At 37.3% G+C, this 13,245-nt stretch overlaps 1 long non-coding RNA gene across 1 annotated transcript in view; it reads right to left on the bottom strand.

Moving 5' to 3' along the window:
* The window catches only part of LOC113942994, a 121,921-nt gene that overhangs the window by 86,745 nt on the left and 21,931 nt on the right, over nt 1-13,245 (bottom strand). The window lies entirely within an intron of this gene.

Here is a 13,245-nt window from a genome sequence, read left to right as displayed (position 1 = left end):
ATGTTGCAGTAGTGAGTTATTTTTCTTCCAGTCTTCTTTTCTTCCGACTCAAGTCAAGATCCATTATGAATCTAAAAGAGCATCTTAATGCTGACTCAAAAGGCCCAACAGGGAAAACAAAAATAACCCATCAGTTATGTGACTTTTAAAAAGGAGAAAGATGCCTAGAAGAAAGTACATAAGTATGCACTGTAGATAAAGGAAGAAAATTCAATACTATGCACTTAAAAAGGAGCTAAATAGTACTGCTGGAGGTAGATATTAAGGTTGATACACTAGACTTAATGAAGAGAAAATATTCCAAATCAAAGACTGAGATGAGTAGGGAAAGAAGATGTCTTGCAATACCTACATCAGAAAAAGCATCTAGGACATCTGGGCTCTATTTAGTTCTTTCAAGTATTAAAGCCTAAAGAAAAATATAGACCACAGCTCAAGCCAACACCTTTTAGGAAGAGACTGGTGGTAAGAACTTGAACAAACTGGTAGAACTTTCGCAGGATAAATTCCAGTGAAATATCTCAGAAGAGAGTGATAACAATACTTGTAAATAAAAGAAACATTACTAATTAAAAAAGCAAAGCCTGAACAAAGGCAGTAGGCAAAAAGAAGAGTGCATTCAGGATGTTCTGGATAAAACTGAATCAGGCTACTCATTATTACAGGAGAAACTGTCCTTTTGAGAATCTGTGAAATCCAACATTACTTGCAGAAGAAACCTCTTGTAATACTGATAAATGAAATCATACATGGGACTCTCCAAAGAAAACAAGGACTTGCCATCCCTGGCAGTTGTCCAGTACAGCATTTGACACTGACTTCAGCTGACTATCAGTATAGAATAGTTCATTGGCCTCTGATAGCAAGCATACTGTGAGTTGAATTTAGTTATAGAAAAAGCAAGTTCTAGAGGAGAGTGTGTTGCTGCTGGAAGGTGACAAAAAATTCTTCTCTCTTCCTTCTCTTTTCCCAAAGGATGAGACAATAAAGCAAATATGGTTTTTTTTCTTGTCTTGGAGTTGTATATAAGGATATAAGACTGGAGAAATGTGGTGAAGAAATCATGAATGTCAAGGTTGCAGCAGGGCGTGTCAGCCCTAGGGGTGCAAGGAAACCATAATGTATAAACTTTATATAACTAAAAAAGGCAGCAAGTTCAAAATGAGTAAACAGGCATGTGGACCACAGAACCAACTCTACCAATACTTGAGACATATTTTTGCCACATGAGGTATTCATCATATATCCTTGAACAACAGGCTCCTCTTCTAATGGTAAAGTTTAAAGATCACTTCTACCTAACTTAGATATCTGACTTTTGCCTATATTTTATGCACCAAAAGTGGTATTCATGTCATACTTAGGTCTACCAGCATAGATGAGTACATCTGAATTTATCTGAAGGAGTTCAGAAAGCACCTTTTTCGGCCTGTGTTTGGTCAGATGAATAAAGTCCATTGATCTTGACTGGTCTTGGTTAGATCAGCAGTGACTACAACAGGAAACTTGGCACCTACTCAGTGGTGAACATTCCCACCTAAAATCAGACAAAAGTAGTGAAGCAGTCCTCTTTAAAAAAAGTGCCCAAGCTCACTGAGTGCTGGAGACACGTCCCCTTGAGGGATTTTAGGCTTAATTTAAAAGTTTAGAGAAAAAAATTTGTTAAGGCTGGTAAGGAAACAATGCGGAAAGTGATTAATGAGGAGCTATAATCACAGCGCACTTGATTTGTTTTGCAACACAGAACAAATCCTCAAGTTAGGACTGCAGTAAACCTCATCCAACTACTGAAGGGAATACAGTGTGTTTGTCTTCACTGAACTGTATCCTCAACATACAACAGCTAATTAAAGACTCCAAAAGTCTGTAAATACTTTGACAAATATTGATATATAAGCCTGAGATCTTCACTTGGCTAGCTGGCTAAGTCTTGTCTCATTTACTTCAGTGATGCTGAAAATGACTATGGTGATTTCATCATCTACAGCTCCTAATAAAACAGCTAGCCCAAGATGTATGAAGATGATCTTCCTGGTTTAAAAACTGAAGAAATTATTTCTGATAAAAGAAGAAAAATGGAATCACTCACTGTACATGTCTACTATTGTACGTTATCTAGGAAGAATATTTCCCAAAGTCTTTTTCACTAAAATGAACAATAAAGCAAAGGATCTAATTCAGAGCTGACTCACACCAAAGAAATATTATGAAGAATTTGACTCTGCCACAGTCAAACTATTTACAACACTTAGACCAATCTGGCCTAAAATACTTAAAACATAGTTAGTTGGATGCTTACAGTCTTATTGCTTACATTATCATGTAAAATTTACGTGCTGATGAATATTTTTTCTGTTTCCTCAATTCACAGTGCCACTGGCAACAAATGTCTAGATACCAATCATTTTTCAAATTACAACTGAAGTCTAACTATGTTTTCAGTTTTGATTATTTTCCTATCCACTTGATGGTAAACCTACCCAAAGGTTATAAATATGACACAAGTCAGCAAGCAAAGGTACATAATTAAGATGCATACAAAATACCTCATGCAGCAAATATTTAATTATATTATTACCTGGGTTTATGTTACTAAATTGCTACACAATTTCATATATAATTGATTTTCCAAGAAAAATATTACTGAAGTGATTCTGTAGTTCAAAACAGCATGAACTTAATAATACAGAAACAATTTTTATCTCACAAACTATAGTGCCGCATGGGATTTGTATGCTAAAAAAACCATTCCTTCATATTAACAGTAGTTTTGAATGTAACATAAAAACTCAATGACTTTTTTTCTCTTTATTTGTTAAGAAGAATACTAACAGGGCCTCCTGTAAGGATATATTTTGTAGGTGCTTTTGCAGATTATGAAAATAGCTGTGAGAAAATATTCGGATAAAGAAAGACAAATCTCCAGGTAGCAATAGGTTTCATAGTGAGTTGATAAATGCAATTAGGGATCAGAAAGATGAACAATTACTTCAGGAGAGTTTTGATACCAGAATGCAATATCAGATGATTAGGAAACTGGAAAAATATAATCTTTTTCCTATTGCAGGAGCACTCAGCAGCTTCAGCACAAGTGAGAAAACCATTGTGCTATGGCAATGGATATTGCATGCCCTGAAGTGTTCACAGGCTCAGTAATCAAATATGAGCCTAAAGGAGTACCTGCCTGATCCTGGGAAGCTAAAAAGCTACATTACCCCAGCACAATGAATAGAATCCTGTGAGGAGTTAAAATGAAGGACATTTGAGGGATATCCTCCTCGGCCCAGAGAGTTCGAGATGGGTGGAAAAACGTGCCACCACTACAGTTCTGATGTAAAGTAGATGTATTTCACAGCCACTTTTAATGAAGGAACTATGAATGTACCAATGTTACTATATTGCAAACCAATTATAGCAATATCACAGGGTTTGTGTTACTAATTGCCAATATTTCTTGTCTAATTGATTCTCAGAGAGCAGTATTGCCAGTAGCATTCCACTGCTGCTGTCAGATGCTGAGAACCTCAGCACTACCGATTGCTGCCTGCAGAGGATACTCAGCCTCCCCCAGACTATGAGGTATGGGATGGTTCTCCACAGCCCTTCAGAGCTGAAGCTTTAGTTTTTGAAGAAAAATTAATCTGAACTTGGTAACTCAACCTCTGATTTGGTCTCTTACAACTTGGAGAAAAAAGGAATGGGATAATAAAACATGTGCTGATTAGCTAAGCAATACTAACTCGGTTTTTGTTTCCATTATATGGCTAATGGTCTTTTCTGAACAGGCTTGATTCTTGTATCTGTTTGCATTAGAGTCAATTTGTGGTATGAGATTGGTATTATTTATTGAATGCTACACCCAGCTACAAAGTTAAAACTATGACAAGCTTCTATGAATTTAATTACTCTACTGTGAGACACAGTCTTGTATAGATGCTATAAATTAAGTTTAGCGAATATGATTGGTGTGACAAAATGGTTAAATGGAGGTTACCAGCTCCATGAAGTTGCTTTAGTAATTTCAAAAACTTTATAGACTGCTTTTTTGACCCGAGTTGAAAAGACTTTTCAGACTTGCTTATTTCATGCAGGTAAGCATTCAAAAACAAGTCAACTTTACCTAAATATGTAAGGCTAACCTGAGCCTGCATATGTGCAAAGCAGGTTAGTATTCAGTATCACTGAACAATATGACTGTGCACTGATGACTCTTTAATACATTTGATGCTGCAGAATTTTTTTTTCACTACTAAAAATACTTAGTATTCCAAAAGGCAGAATAAATTTGGTAGCAGCAAATATTAGCAGCCTTTTCTATTTTGTCTAAGCCCTTCTGCTCCGAGTGCTACGGGCAGTTTCTCTCTTCTTGTTCCAATATGTAATTGACAGCTCTGCCCAATGTCCTTCTCTACCTTTTGATTTTTATCCCTGGCTGCTAATAGCATACACCATTTTATAAAGTTTCAGTCTATTAACCAAGTGCCTGACCTTGTGGAATGCTGAACACCTGCTGGAATACACTCAGTGCCCATAATTCTCATTGATTTCATTAGGAGGAGAGAGAACTTGCTCTCTCCCAGGTCATTTAGGCTGACCTCACTAGTAAAGACAGAGCTCTTGGCAAACTCCTGCAATTCCAGAAAGTCAGACCAACATCAGAGGTAGCTGCTTCCAGAGTATCCCACTGATGCCAAACAATATTAATGGTCAGGAAATAGAAATTAGGAGCACAGTTATTCTTCATTCCTAACACAGTCAGTGGAGGGAAATGTTAAGATGTGCCCCACTGAGTCTCACCAGTAACCAATTTACCCCAGTATCATGCTTCTGACTTGTATAAGAAGACATACACTACTAAGGAAAACACACAAGCCAGGCTACCTTCTACTGCTCTTTCTTCATGTACTCCCAGCACCCACAGCTGTTGCTGTAGGTGTACCAGAAGGTACGTTCCTGCCTCTGATACTGTCCTTAGATCCAATAGCATAGGATTTGGTGAATACCAGCAGTTCTGCCTTTATCTTACCTACCACCTTAGTGACTTCAGAAACCGCACTCTTATCCCCCCTCAGCCTTTTCCTCTCCAGCTGAAGTATCTCACACCTTCTAACCCCTCCTCATCAGGCAGCTATCCCAGACTATTAATTATTCTACTCACCCTTCTCTGCATCTCCTCTAACTCTCCCATATCTTTCTTGACACAGGGCCAGAAATGCTCACAATTATGAAAAATGGGGCACACCAAAGGTATAAGAGCAAAATGGTGCATTCTGCCTCGTTATGAGTGATGGAGGATCTCAGCTGCAGAGCTTTATGTTCATATGCCAGTGACCTACAGCAGCCATGCACATCCAAGCCAGTCACCTCAACCTCCTTTTAGGAAGTAGCCCCCTGCAGACATGACTCATGCCTCTTGGGTTGAGATGTGGGAAGAAGCGATATAAGGGAGTATCCTGCAGTGAATTAGAATTTGTTTTGACCCAGGGAGATGCTAGAGAAAAAAGGGAGATTTTCTCAGCATAGGTTCATCTAGGCTGCAGGTTTTCTGGGCAAGTGTGGCTTGAGCTAGGCTTGGTTAAAAGGGAGGTTTTGCTTAAAAAAAAAAATTAAAAAGGAGCATTTGAAGCATTAAGTTTGCATAGTGATGTGAATGAGAATATGCACTAGTGATAAAGGAATACTGAAATATCCTCTAATGAAGACTGGGACTAAGAAAAAACAATGAAAGGGTGAAAGACAGATAAAAACCATTTTCTTTTGCTTTGCCCTTTTCTGGAGAGTGTGTTTTTCATTTCAAGGATATGACTAGTTTATAATGAAGTGTGGGAAGTGACAGAGAGAAGAAAAGATTGAGTGCTAACTGCTATACCACCAATTATTTTATGCCCCATTGACTACTGTAAGAGTGATTCTGACTACAGTAAGTCATTCTTTCTGCTTCAGTTTACATACATAAATTTAGCACTACTCAAGAAAATAATTTTGAGGATTCAGTTTAAAAAAAAAAAAAGGAGAAACAGTATATGAAGAGAGAAAATACTACCATTGCACTCCAGTGCAGCCTTGTTTAGAGTATCCTCAAAGACTGAACAGTGAATTAACCTCCAGCAAGACACTTCAAGTGTGATTTATTAGGCACCTTGTTTTGGTTTTAGTGAAGTTTCTTGTGAAGGAGGACATTACAATCAACTTTAGAACAGAGTTAGTCACAACCTCTAGCTATGGACACACAACGATTGCTCCATAATATTTATTTACTGGCTTATTTATTTGCAATCCTCAGGGTAGTAAACTAATAAGCTCCCACTAGGCCACTGAAAGTGATATTATCCTTTCATTGGCATCACTAAAACATGTAATAATGAACAATAAAAGTTTAAAAACCTAGAAATTACGAAGATCAAAGGTGAAAGCTAAGAAGTATATATTAGAAATACCAAAAGATGGCCCCATAATGAAAACAAATAAAAACACAATGACTTTGTAGTTTATGACTTCAGAGAAATAAGAACTTCCAGAGGAATGAAATCTTGTATCAAATTCTTTACATAAATAATATCAAATTCTAATAGTAAAAATTATATGCAAATTGATTTGGTGAAATTTAAGATGTATTTACCAGCAATTATTTGGTCTGATATTGTTTGTTAGCTACAAATCTGTAGAACAGCATTCACCTTGTAATATGATAGCACATTTACCAATATTCAATCACAAATGCAGTGGTGATATCTATCATAGGCTCCTTTGCTGGGCAATGCTTATCAGGTCCAGCCAAGCCTGTTGCATCCTTCCCAACAGATGTGAAATAAACAATGAAGAATGGCAAACAGTATGGCTTATGCCAACTGCTATCCCTTATGCTCTTTTCTCTTTCCATTTGTAACTGAATGAGTAAAACCAAATGTCAACGTAAGCAGCACAGCTGTCCACATGCACTGTTTACTTTGCTGTTCCTTTAGGTTTTTGGGGTTTTTTTTTTTGCCTTAACTCCAGAGAGGGTTAGGTTGGAATATTATACCACTTTAGAGTTGAAATATAAAGAAATGTATGAAAATGTATTTTACTATAAATGCCTCTAGTATTCACAGTGGACATTTTCCATTTCTTTTCTATGTCTTATATTCTCTTTTGAACTGATTAGGTAGAGCTGTGGACCTCCTTGCTTCTTCTATCTTCTTGCCAGAGGGACTCCAGTCTAAAAGGGAACAGGAACCAGCAGCACAAATAACTGTCATTGCAAAACTCAGATCTGAAAAATTTAGATTGCTGAAACATATTACTTTGATCCTACCAGTCCTGGGACTTTGTTAGGAAGGATGTTTTCCAACTTGCACTCCTGCCATTATCAGTGTATGCAAAGTGTTTAATGCCTTGTAGGCACATATGGTGCTTCACAGGAACAGTGTGACTGTAGCACCTATAAAACCTTCTAAAAAGTTGTTCTAAGTGGCTCGTTAGGCCAAGCCAATGGTACTCATGTGGGAGTCCTCGATCCTTCCTTTCCCTACCTCTATCAGGAGGTCCTTTATGACCTCCTCCCAACCACATTTATTCAAATAGAATACGACAGCCTATTCCAGTTGAAAGGGACCTATAATCATTATCTAGTCCAACTGCCTGAGTTGCTCTGCTGAAGTCCAGTGTAGCAACTCTGCTGTCCTTTTTTCTCATCACTCTGAAAATTTTAAACTGAACCACTTCATTATCACTGTGGCCAAGACAGCCACCTACCATCACATCCTCAATTAGTCCTTCTGTATTCATAAACAGCAAGTCTAGGAGCACATCTTTCCTAGTTGGCTCACTGAATACCTCTGACAAGAAGTTATCTCCTATAAACTTCAATTTCTAATACTTGTTCATCACAGCAGTATGATATTTCCAGTTGCTGTCTGGGAAGTTGAAATCTCCCATAAGGACAAGGGCTACCAATTCAGAAGTTTCTCCTAATTGCCTATAGAATAATTCATCAGTGCTTTCATTCTGGCTGGGCAATCAGTAGTAGACACTCACTACAACATTTCCTTTGTTTTCCATCGCCCTAATCCTCACACAGACACTCTCCACTACATCATCACTAACTTTAAAGACTGTGCAATCAAACCTCTCCCTTACATACAGCGTAACACCTCCTCCTCACTTGCCCTGCCTATTCCTCCTGAGCAGCCTATAACCCTCCATCCCAGCACTCCAGTCATAGGGCTCATTCCATCAAGTCTCACTAACACCAATGATATAGCTCTGACAGCTGACAGATGCTTCCAGATCATACTTCTTGTTCCACAAATGCACTTCTAAAAATTCATGCCATGCCAGTATTACTGCTTTTTTCCCATCTTTTTGACTGAGGAATAAGTATTTTAGGGAGTCACCTCTTCAAACTGTTTTGTGAGGATAAGCAAAGCTAACGTGGACAGTATAATTATTTTGGAAAAAGTGAGTGATTGCTATCAATCTATCCTTTGGTCTATAAACAATTAGTGAATGAAGCTGCTGAATCTGCTAATCGTATGCCAAGTATTCAGGTTTTCTCTTCTCTTTTTTGGGGGGGTTTTTTTCCCCCCAGTTGTTACCAGAAATCAATCAGGTTTTTCCACTAACAATTGAGAATATTCCCTGAAATGCCCTGAGCTACTATGCAGAAGTTTCTTGCTATAGAGAAAGAAGAGGAATGTCAAGCTGAGTAAAGAAGCTTATTTTGTTCAGACAAGAAACAAAGTGTACTTTTTCTTCCCCTAAACAATGCATTTTTAAGAGCAGGATGGAGGATTCTTAAATCAATAACAATTAAGAAGCACAAAGCTGCTGAAAGAATATATCTTTGGAGAAAGAAATTATCAGGCTTGACACAGAAATTACTGGAAGAAATTCTATTAATGCAAAAGGGGTCCAAATTAGATGATCCTAACAGGCTTTTTTGGCATTGCAGTCTGAGAAACTATGAAACATGAGGATAAAATAAATATTGCTCATCCCTGTCACAGCTTTTACAGTACGCTTCCCCAATGACACAAAACTTCACTAATTTGCTTACTGCATTGAATTTATTTTTTTTCTACATATAGTTTATTAGAGTAAGTTTTTCATATTGTCAAAATCATGGTTTTGATGACTTCAATTCCAAGTCTTTCTCTTCTTTTCAAAGTGAAATACAGAAGAGAGTAAACATACCTGCCACACCAACTGACAGCATTGTCAAGAGCCTGAGACAGAGAGGACATAGGGGCAGGAAAGGTAAATAATGCTACTGGGGGGAAAAGATGCTCAATAGACATTAGAGTAACCATCAGAGCCTGGAAGCTTCCTCATAGGCAAAGAGCCACAATCCTATTTTTCTGCAAAAGATCGAGGGACCATCCCTTGCTATCCCTCCATGGTCAGGTAACACTCCCCTTCCTGCTTGATGGGCAGGCTCTAGAGCTCTAGAGCTGCTACAAGAAAATAGGCTATGACACCCTACGGCCTGGCCTGTAGAAGGTAAAATGTAAATAGCCTGTGTTGTGGCCATACACAGTTCATTCTTCCCCCTGTTCCCACCCTAGTGTGTTAATGTGTACTTGCCCTAGAGTAAGCAAATACCTGTAGATCTGCCTCAGAAAAGGCCATTTCTTCCCTGGAAGATGCACGAGCACTCCGTGCTGCTACTGGAACAGTTCAGAGGAGCTCTGTTTTCCACGAAACTCTCTCTCTGCTGTGCTTCTGCAGAGCTGACCAAGCATCAGAAGACATATATATATGTACACAGCTATCAATTTTACTTCTATAGGTGTGTCTGCATCTTAGGGTTGAGAGCAGCATGATATAAGCCATAAATTCCATAAAGGATATCTAAATACGTGTAATCCCTCTGTAACATGATGGCACAGAAGATATTACTGTGCTCAGGGTCTAAGAATATAATGCTTCTCCTCACTCTTCACTGGTAATACATAAAAACCTTTAGAATTGGAAATACCCTCACTTCTTTTTTTTTTCTTTTTTTCTTTTTCCTTTTTTCCTTCTTATTTTAGCCAATGGATTACCTGCAAAACAAAAATCATGTATTGGTCATTTGGAAAGGAGGTCATTTGCATAGTTCTTGGACATAACATTTTCATGCCATAAATTGCATTCCATAGCAAAACGAAGCTGAGATTTCCTCAGAGATAAGAGCATGGTGATGTGATTGTGTTCATCACAGATGGGGGCTTGTTCTAGATCTTGCAAGTATAATTTTTAGTGTAAAATCGACTATTTAAATTTCACTAGGCTTAAAATTAACACAATTTATTTCCAAACAGTATTAATCATAATTATTAGAGTTCAGCTTCTGATTACTCTGGGGGTATACATTCATCACCCATTTGCAACCTAAACAGAAACTTAACATACTCACCACTCTATGTTGCCAATTGACAAAAATATTACTGAAACAAAATAAAAATTAAGCTGCAGCTTCAAATGTTAAAAACAATATAGTCAATATTTCAACCATGGTTGAAAAACCTGACTGATTACATAAAGGTATCCTATCAGACTGGAAAGTAGAGGCATGGGGAGACGAACAGCATCTAATCCCTCTGTGGAGTAACTTCAATAAACTTCACTGTAGTTATGCCACTGCCAGGATTAGCCCACAAACTTTGAATTAAAGTATGAACCATGCTCTGACAATATTACTACAATTTTTTCATTATTTTAATCCTTGATGAGAGAAAGAAATTGCACAGAATCCAGGAGCACAAAAATAATTGTTACATTTATGATTCTCCAATTATGGCTTATGGGGACTGCTTCTCAGCCGTCTTTTTGCTCTTATGAAGGTTTTATAAGAAGGCTTTTGAATAAAACAAGTGTTTCCAATAGCACCAGTAACATAATGATATACTTTCGCAAAGGAGGAATTTTCTCTTTTTTTTGATTCATGTTTCAATTTATGGAGACTCAGCCTTCGATTTGTTCAGATAGTTTAATCCTCACTTATGTTCTTAGTTTAAGTGGATACAAAGAAAAAAACCTCCTAGGACTGAGGTTTTTTCAATTTCCACTCCTCCCTTATAGTATTATTTGAAAGAGGACATACTTTAAAAAAGGAATGAAGTTTAAAGAGGGAAGAAATGCAAATCCTCTTGTATACTCTACTCAACCTGAACTACTCTCATAGGGGTCCAGACTGAGCAATAGTCTGAGACAGTTGACCCTGAACCCAGCCACAATGGGTCAAATGTCAGCTGACCACTTGGTCAGGTCAGTAAGAAGGGATTGTTAATGGTTTCAATGTCCATTTGCCTTACATTATTTCCATTTGCTTGACTCCTTTGGAAAATCAGAAAAATTAGTAGGTCACATATTTTGCCAAGAAATGTTGCTGATACTCTGCCTGATTTTGTAGACTACTGTACATGAGGATTCCGTACCCAAACATAGGTCATATAAAAACAGGAATCAAAATGTAGAACTAGCCAAGATCACATAATTGATTCATAAATCACAAGATTATTCATAGATCATAGGTTATATGATATGATGTGATTTGAGCTTTCCCCAAAGAACTTTAACAAAAGACTCCTATATCAAGTCTATAATGTCTCAGTGAGCTATAGCCTACATCTGAGAAAAATATTCACTATTAATTCAAAGATATCAGGCAATTGAAAAGATATCATATTCTAAGTTAAGCAGTTTTGTGGATTGATCACCCTCAATACTAAAACCACAAATCTTATTTGTCCATCTTATTTTCTGGCTATAGTACCCAATTATGGCTTTCCACTGCACTAAAGACCTATCTCCAAAAATATCTTCCTTACATAAGTGTAAATCATAATCAGTTCACCTCTTCATACCCTCTTTGGAGCATCAAAATACATGAAGCTTCTTACATCTCTAAATTTATGGTATATTATAGACTTAAAACTTTTTTTGGTGAAAGATTTGTAATGAGGTCCCTAATATTTCCTTTGTTTTCAGTATCCTTTTTGAAGATACTCTGGCCTGATTTATTATTATTCCAGCAAATATCTCCCCAACACTGAATAAAGAGGAACACCAGTTTTCCCATTCATACTTGATATTCCTTTCTTACACACCTAAACATCATGTTTGCCCTCTGTCCTTAGCATTTCCCACTGAGTTCCACATTCAGTGGCTAAATGTATCACAAACCCTAGCCTTTTTTCAGCCACACTGCATTTTAGGATATAACACTTGATTTTTCTTACCACAATTGGCCAAATTTTGCTAACACAAGTCATTCTGAATGGAACTGCCATCTAAAGAGGCACAACTCAAAGAGCCAGGTCTCAAAGAGGACAAAAGTTCAACTGAGTTTCCCCCAAACACATCCAGAAAGTAGGTAGACTACCTGCTTGTCACCATCTAGGAGATCTGACCTGCTGACATGCAGGCTCAGTCAATTCCTAGGAAAGCAGGATACTGCAGGTTTATGTCCTTTAGTGGAGCAAAACTTAGATGATTCTGCTTAGCACTTTATCCCATCATGTAGAAAAAATACTTAGAAAAAAAGTCATCCAACTTACGGCATACTTGTGTTTATCTTAATGCCATCCCATGCAACACAACAGGTTTTCTTTTTTTATCCTGATAGTTACTTTAAGTTCCAACAAAAGCACATTTTTGTAACATGCCCCTTTCTAACCTGAAAAGCTTTTCAGCTCTAGAAATCCTTCTGGTTAATAAGGGTCATCGGCAGGGACTAAAAAAAGGACAAAGAGGGATTTTAATGTGAAATCAAACATACCAGTGAAAAGCAAGACACTTGAGAAGTCTGCCAATATTCATGCCATAGAAAATAACGGACTTACATTTAAAAATTATAGCCCTATTAAAGCACGGAGATATTGCACTAGAGGTGTTAAAATAACCAATTAAACATGCAGTTTTACTCCTGCAAAAATACAGAGCATTTCTGTGGAAAAAAATACCACTGACAAGAATTCACCATGACTGCTAGAAATCAAAATAAATAAATAGTTTTAATTGGAAAAAGAATATTTGAAACCACAGTGCACAGTTTTGTGGGCAAAGCAAATCTGTTAGCCAGTCCTTTAATAAGCCCACATTGTACTGGATTCAATTTAGCTTTTATATGAACACAGACATAACCTGTTAATAATTTAACACACCCCTGGTGAAGCAGGAATGCTGTAAATAAAAGGTAAACTAATAAAACAAAAGCAGTGTTTTGGTTTTGCAACTAGATGGCAAATTAATGGAAAAGATTGTTATCACAGTACAAATTCT

Source organism: Corapipo altera, unplaced genomic scaffold (genome assembly GCF_003945725.1).
Source record: "Corapipo altera isolate COAL_440 unplaced genomic scaffold, ASM394572v1 2b, whole genome shotgun sequence".
NCBI lineage: Eukaryota > Metazoa > Chordata > Aves > Passeriformes > Pipridae > Corapipo > Corapipo altera.
The sequence above is the reverse complement of the archived record's forward strand: the minus strand, read 5'-3'. Positions and strand labels throughout refer to the sequence as shown.